This window comes from Aphidius gifuensis, linkage group LG2 (assembly GCF_014905175.1).
Source record: "Aphidius gifuensis isolate YNYX2018 linkage group LG2, ASM1490517v1, whole genome shotgun sequence".
NCBI lineage: Eukaryota > Metazoa > Arthropoda > Insecta > Hymenoptera > Braconidae > Aphidius > Aphidius gifuensis.
This window is the reverse complement of record NC_057789.1, coordinates 16,987,484-16,994,938: the sequence shown is the minus strand read 5'-3', so window position 1 is coordinate 16,994,938 and position 7,455 is coordinate 16,987,484. Positions and strand designations below refer to the sequence as shown.

Sequence of the window (7,455 nt, the reverse complement as noted above, 5' to 3'; positions counted from 1 at the left end):
AGTCATTTTGTGACTATGCACAGCTTTTGAAAAATGCTTTCCATGAAAAACAAACTTCCTATTTCCATCATCATCCTAATGATCCCCACCTAAGCCCTTATTTTGGGATATATGTATAAGCCAAGTACAACTGCGAAAATATCAAATCAGTTTGAGACTTGCTGAAAACTGTGAACCAGGAGCTGCAGAAAAACGTGGACAAGATGATTCACGAATTTTATAACAATGAGGTGAGTGATATATCAACATTTCAAATTATTTATTAGTATTTATAAATTTATCATTCTATGTGTTTAATTTATTTATTAATGTATTTTCAATTTGTTAATTTATTAATTTTCTTGATTTTTAGTTGGATCGACTTCCACCCAAATTGCACCACTGATTGTTATTGAGGGAGAGTATCGAGAGGATGAGCGTTCTGGAGTTTCATATGATTTACACATGCGAGAGGATAATTTAAAAATGGTAATATTTGATTTTTTATGCATAATTATATTTAATCATTATATTTGTTTTAATAAATATCGTTCCTCAGATTGAATATAATCTTTTATCAATACATAGTTTAATGTATTCATCAAGACTAATGATTGTAAGTACTTTTTTATATTTAAATTCAAAGATTTTTTCTAAATCATTAAACATGTCTATAATAATAATAATAAACTGCATAAATTTTTATCCACGGGTGGTTTCAATATTCATACAAAATGTATAGGAAATAATAGAACTCCAATCTCAACTATTTTGCCAGGTATAATTCGAATGTTCATAATTTTTTATTTGGTTTTTATAAAATATAATTTTTATTCATTGTATTACAGATTACTGGAATAATGACTCCAGTTTCCCAGAAGAAGACGATTCACCAGTGGCACTTGATGAGTTGCACTATGATGTGACTCTAGATGGTAATATATATATATATATATATACACTAGACCGTTTCAAAAAAAAAAAAAAAATTCTTTTTTTTTCTCTCCCACCCCCTAAAATCTTAGTATTTAACAAGACAAACCATCTACTATTTTCAATTTTTTATTTTTTTTTTTTTTCAATGTCGCTCATCGACTTTGAATATTTTCCATTTAAAATACATGTAAGCAGAATGTTGATTTTATACTTTTGTTTATAACTTTATCAATTTTTGAGCTAGAGACTTGGTAATACGACTATTCGAAAGTTCAAAAAAAAAGCTTTGAAATACATATTGAAAAAAAATTTTTGATCAACTGTTTCGTGGCTAGAGAACTTTATAAACGTTTATTTCTAAAAAAACGATAATTTATTTATTCGAAGACCTCTGGGCATTCATATAAAATTAAAAATTCGGCATATAAAATATAGTGTCTAAAGCTTTTTGATTAAGCTTTTTAAATAATCATCTTGAATTGAAATTTATTGATTATTATAAAAGTTATGATTTTTTGAAACACTGAAAAAAAAACAATGTTATTTGTGCAATTTTTTTATAAACGAATGAATGCTGTTTTTGGTTAGGTGTTTCAAAAAATCATAACTTTCGAAATAATCAATATATTTCAATACAAGATGATTATTTAAAAAGCTTAATTAAAAAGCTTTAGACACTATATCTTATATGCCGAATTTTCAATTTTATATGAATGCTCAGAGGTCTTCGAATAAATAAATTATCGTTTGTTTAGAAATAAACGTTTACGTAGTTTTCTAGCCGCGAAACAGATGATTAAAATTTTTTCTTTTTCAAAAGCTTTTGCTTTCGAATGAATGGTCGTATTCCAAGTCTCTAGATAAAGGATATAACAAAAGTATATAAAACACTTTGCTCATGTATTTTAAATGGAAAATATTCAAAATGTCGATAGCGATAAAAAAAAATTGAAAATAGTAGATTGTTTGTCTTGTTGAATACTAAGATTTTAGAGGTGAGAAAGAAAATTGAAATCTCTACACACACACATAATTATTTTCTTTATATTAATTACTCGATTTAATAATGTTAATTCTTATGTTTTCAGGATACTATGAAATTTTTGATTCATTATGAAGAATGCCAATTATTAATTTTTGTAAGTATATTTAAACTGTTCATATAAATAATAAATATATCCCATTAAAATAATAATAATAATAATAATAATATTTACTTATTCGTTTATCTAACAATATAGCTCTCAGACCATCAGAAAGGGATGAAGAAGCATTGGAGCAAGAGAGAAACATCATCAGAGAACAACAAGAAAAACTGGAGAGAGCTGCCATAGAATTCGACAATATATATAACAGTCAAATGGCGATTGCAAATTGTTTAAAAAAGGATGATGATGATGTTGTATTTATAGAAAAAATAATTTCTGTTAATGATGATGATAATAATAATAATAATAATAATAACTGGCATAATGATTGTACAATACTCGAATGAATCATGCAAAATTGAATAAATATTTGATAATAAATTCATAATTTTTCAGTCATTGTTTTTTTTATTATTAATAAATATATCCATCATAAATTTATATTTTTAGTCATTGTTTCAATTATTATTAATAAATATATCCATAATAAATAAATATCATCCAATCACAGTGTATATATATATTAGACCTATTCAAAAAAAAAAAATATTTTTTTTTTTGGCCTCCAATGCATGAAAATTTTTGTTCTCAATAAAAATGACAAAATAGATTAAAAAATTTTTTTTTCCGATTTTTATTGAAACGTCACAATGGCATAATTGATTTTTATTGGAATAAATCTAGAGATGCACACGAGATGAGACCAGTCTCGGCACTTTCTCGTCTCGTCTCGCGAACTCGAGACGAGACCGAGACGAGACTGACAATTTTTGAGGCGAGACGAGACCGAGACGATACTAGCAATAGTCCGAGACTTCTCGCGAGAGTCTCGCCGTGTCATCAATAATATCAAATTTGGTTTTCTTAATTTTTTTTTTTTTGTGGTGCCTTTTTTAGTATTAAGTTCTTATACATATTGCATCTATATAATAACTATAAACAAACAAAAAAATATATAAAATAAATAAAAATTAAATTGAAATCCAGCTTAATTTAAAAAAATAATGGTAAATTATATTTTGATTTAGACGTACGAAATAAATAAAGAACATCTTCATTATATATGTTAAATCAAAGTATAAATAAGCATTTTTTTTTTTAATTTAAACTTGATTTATTTATTATTAATTTATATTCATTTTATATATTTTTTTTTTGTTTGTTGTTCAGTACAATAGATACGTAATTTTTGAGTTAAAATAAATGCAATATTCATTCTTAATTAATAATTGAAAAAAAACTAATAAAGTACTCATACGTTATAAAAGAATAAAAAAGAAAAAAAATAGTATATTTCGTTACAAGTGCCCACTCAGAGTGTACTCTCAACGAATTTGGAGGGCAAGCACAGGCAGCGAGTGATTCCCCTCGAAAGAGGTTGAAACGAGCTCTCTGATTGGGCACATGCTGGCTCCTATGTTACTAGGGACAGTGTGACAATGTGTGAATTTCCAAAAGCGCACTACCCCTGCGCTGGAAATTCACACATATTCCTGCTTGCCAACTTTATAAAATATGGTTCGTTATGTGCCCAATCAGAGAGCCCGCTCTAATAACCATTTGGAGAAACACTCGCCAAGACTCGTGCTCTAGTGAGCACCTGGCTGAGCACTGTAACAAAAATAACTACTATGCTGCTTATGTTACTAAGACAGTAGGTAATAATGTGTGAATTTCCAAAAAGCGCACTACCCCTCTTACGCTTTGGAAATTCACACATTATTCCCACTGCCCTTGTAACATAAAATATTTTATATGCATATATTATAAGAATGTATATATTTAAAACGTTGTATTGGTATAATAAAAAAAAAAAAGTTTACTTTTGTTCACTTTATATTTATACAGCCGAGACTAGACGAGACTCCAATTTTTTTTACTCGAGACGAGACCGAGACGAGACTCTGATTTTTTCAGCCGAGACGATACCGAGACGAGACTGTTGTTTTAGTCATTTTTCGAGACCGAGACGAGACTCGATCAAATCTCGTCTCGTCTCGTCTCGTGTGCATCTCTAAATAAATCACGACCAAAGCGCGGTGTCAACTGAAAACAGTCATAACTTGGCCAAATTTGAAGATATAGACGTCATATTGTGCTTGTTTTAAAGGTTATAAAAAACTCTACAACTAATTTTTAATGATTTTTTATGCTACTATTTCCGTTTCATTCGAAAAACAGACAATTGTCGTTACCAAATGCTACTTTTTGAATTAATTGGTAATTACATTGCATATTAGTATTTTGTTTATAACGATAATCTTTAAAAAAAAATTGCATTTTCAAGGTCTTTAAAGGAGGAACATATTACATCCTATTACTTTTTTTGTCAGATTAATATTTAATTATAAATAAACCGTAAGTCGATCAATATAAAATTTTTCACTTACTGAAAATTAAAAAGAAAATTGATAAGCTGGCATATTTTTTTCATTTATTATGTAATCCTGATTGACTGAGGCCTAGAGTTACGAGCTATTTATGTGCTAATTATGTGTATAAATAAAAAAATTTATTTATAATAAATGTTTTTTATCAATAATTATGCTAGCTTTGAACGAAAGCTAGCTCAGCTTTTTTATTTAATATTCGACAGAAATCAAGGAAGGCCCTAAATTATGAGCTATTTACGAGCTCAGTATGTGTGTAAACAAAAAAATTCATTTATAATTATTTTTTTTTTCTTTTAAATTTTAAGCCTTACTTGATCAGAATTACATGACTCATAAAAAAGTTATGCTAGCTTACGATAAAAGCTAGCATAATTGTTAATAAAAAAAAAAATTATTTTAAATAAGTTTTTTTTTACACCTATAAGTAGCTCGTAAGTAGCTCATAATTAAGGGCCTTACTTGATTTGTGTCGAATAATAAATCAAAAAGTTGTGCGAGCTTTCGTTAAAAGGTAGCATAATTATTGATAAAAAAAAAATTTATTATAAATAATGGCGCTGAAATTGGCGTCTAAGCTAGCGTCCAGAAATTTGAAGTACAGAGAACATAGGGGTTTTCTTGGGCCCGGCCCTTATCTTTTATAATCAATTATTAAAATAGAGCTATCCTCGTAATTTTTTTTTTATTGAATTGTTTAGAGTGTAAGCTAGTTTAGGAAAAAAAATGGGAATTTTCTAAATGATCAAAAGAGGGGAGGGGGTGGATTTCAATTGTTTTTTGATTGCGATAATTACAAACTTGAATTTCTTTTGTCTCTGTCATTTGCCGCAGAGGGCGTTAGCTTCTGATATTAAGAAAAATAAAAACAATTGAAATCTACCCCCTCTCCTTTTTGACCATTTCAAAAATTCCCATTTTTTTCCTAAATTAGCTTTGATCTTAAACAATTTAGTAAAAAAAAAATTACGAGGATGGCTCAACTTCATCACAGACAAAAAAATTATTTAGCCAACAACCCTTGAATTTGTTCTCTTTAAATACGATGTTACTTATTCCAGAAGGATGTTTGTTCATATTTGTGACTTCTTTGGGGTATATTAATACGTAATTAATAATTTCTAATAAATTATATTAAATTTCATATTATTTTTAATTATTTATTAATGTTGGGACCTTGGAACCCGAATCATCCCTGGATCAGGAGATTCGAGACGCTATCTTAGACGCCAATTTCAGCGCCATTTATAAATAAGTTTTTTCTTTACACACATAATTAGTACATAAATAGCTCGTAACTCTAAGCCTTAGTCAATCAGGATTACATAATAAATGAAAAAAATATGGCAGCTTATCAATTTTTTTTTTAGGGAATTTTAATTTCCTATTGTTTTCGCTTTTCAGCTGGACCCCCCCCCAACCATGGTAGACACCCCCCCCCTCCCCGAAAATATTCTAAGTCCCTTAATTAATCTAAATACGATAAATTTGGTAAATATAAAGAAAAATCACTGAATATAAAAGAAAATACCATAAAAATGGGAAAATATCAGTAAATATAAAGGAAAATACAGAAAAATATATGAAAATATCGAGAAAAACCACCGAATATAAAGAAAAATACGATAAATATGAGAAATTTTAAAGGGAAAATCACTGAGTATAAAGAAAAACACGATAAATATGGGAACATATAAATTATTTATGAGAAATTTTAAAGAAAAAATCATTGAATATAAAGAAAAATACGATAAAAATGGGAAAATATCTAGTAAATACCAGTAAATATAAAGGAAAATACAGAAAAATACGATAAATATTAGAAAATATCACATAAATATCAGTAAATATAAAGGAAAATATACGAAAATTTCATGGGAAGATCACTAAATATAAAGAAAAATACGATAAATATGAAAAATTTAAAGGAAAAATCACTGAATATAAAGAAAAACACGATAAATATGGGAACATATAAATTACTACCCCCCCCCTTTCCCTCCCCACTCTCCTCCTACCCCTTCACCCTCCCTTCCCTGAAAATATTTATTTAAAAAAAAAAAAGAATGAAAGATGACCAAAATCCAAAACAAAAATCTTCAATTTTTTTTTATTTATAAAATGTCAAATTGATATCAGAGATGTCAACATAATGATCACCTAAAATATAGTAATGTTGATCCATTTCAGTTACAATTCAGTTACAATTCATTTACAACATACAGTAACCACAATTTCTGACATAAAAATAAAAAACAAAAACGATAGAACAACTTCACATTAATGAATCAATAAAAAAAAAAAAAGAAAACATCGATCATTTTTAACCAATTTGTAAACAGATCAAAGGGAATTTTTCAAAATCAACAGCCAATATAATCAAAGTGGGTAAAAGAAAACAAGAAGGGGATAATCCAAAACATGACGAAAAAAGAATTAAACTAAATGAAAAAAACACAACAAAAGATACAACGATGAAAAGAAAAATTACAAAAATAAACACAATATGGTAAATAAAAAAAAAGAAATAAATATAATAAGCATAAGATAAAAACTAAATTAAAAATTCAAATACAGTGATATAGTTCGAGCACAAATTATACATAAAAGTGAGATAAAAGAATGGAAAAACGAACGAGGAACAGGCAAAAAATTTACGATCGACATAAGTGATGAAAGCGATAAATAAGGTGTATTTTTTTTGGAGAAGCTGCAAATAAATATCATGGATTAATTGAAGTACAGTTATCAATGAAATTTATCAAACAAAAAATGTTTTAAAATGAATGATTATTGAAATAATCAATTATTCTATGTTACAGATAAACAAAATATATACAATCACTGGAGGATTAGTGAGAAAAGTTAATGAAATATACCCATCGATAAATAATAAAGAAATAATGATACCGGTAGAGTCTAGTATAAACTTGGAAGACGAAGAGGGGAATGAAAATATTCCAAAAATTAATTCCGAGTTTAGAAAAATAAAAGAAATCGTA

At 27.5% G+C, this 7,455-nt stretch overlaps 1 long non-coding RNA gene across 2 annotated transcripts; it reads left to right on the top strand.

Moving 5' to 3' along the window:
• The first annotated feature begins 580 nt into the window (after positions 1-580).
• On the top strand, positions 581-2,257 carry LOC122849252. Of its 2 annotated transcripts, XR_006373548.1 has the most exons (4): positions 581-757; positions 828-914; positions 2,004-2,054; positions 2,157-2,257. It is a non-coding gene; the product is annotated as an uncharacterized LOC122849252 (long non-coding RNA). The 2 variants fall into 2 exon arrangements; XR_006373547.1 differs by having other exon boundaries at positions 742-914.
• The last annotated feature ends 5,198 nt before the right edge of the window (positions 2,258-7,455 follow it).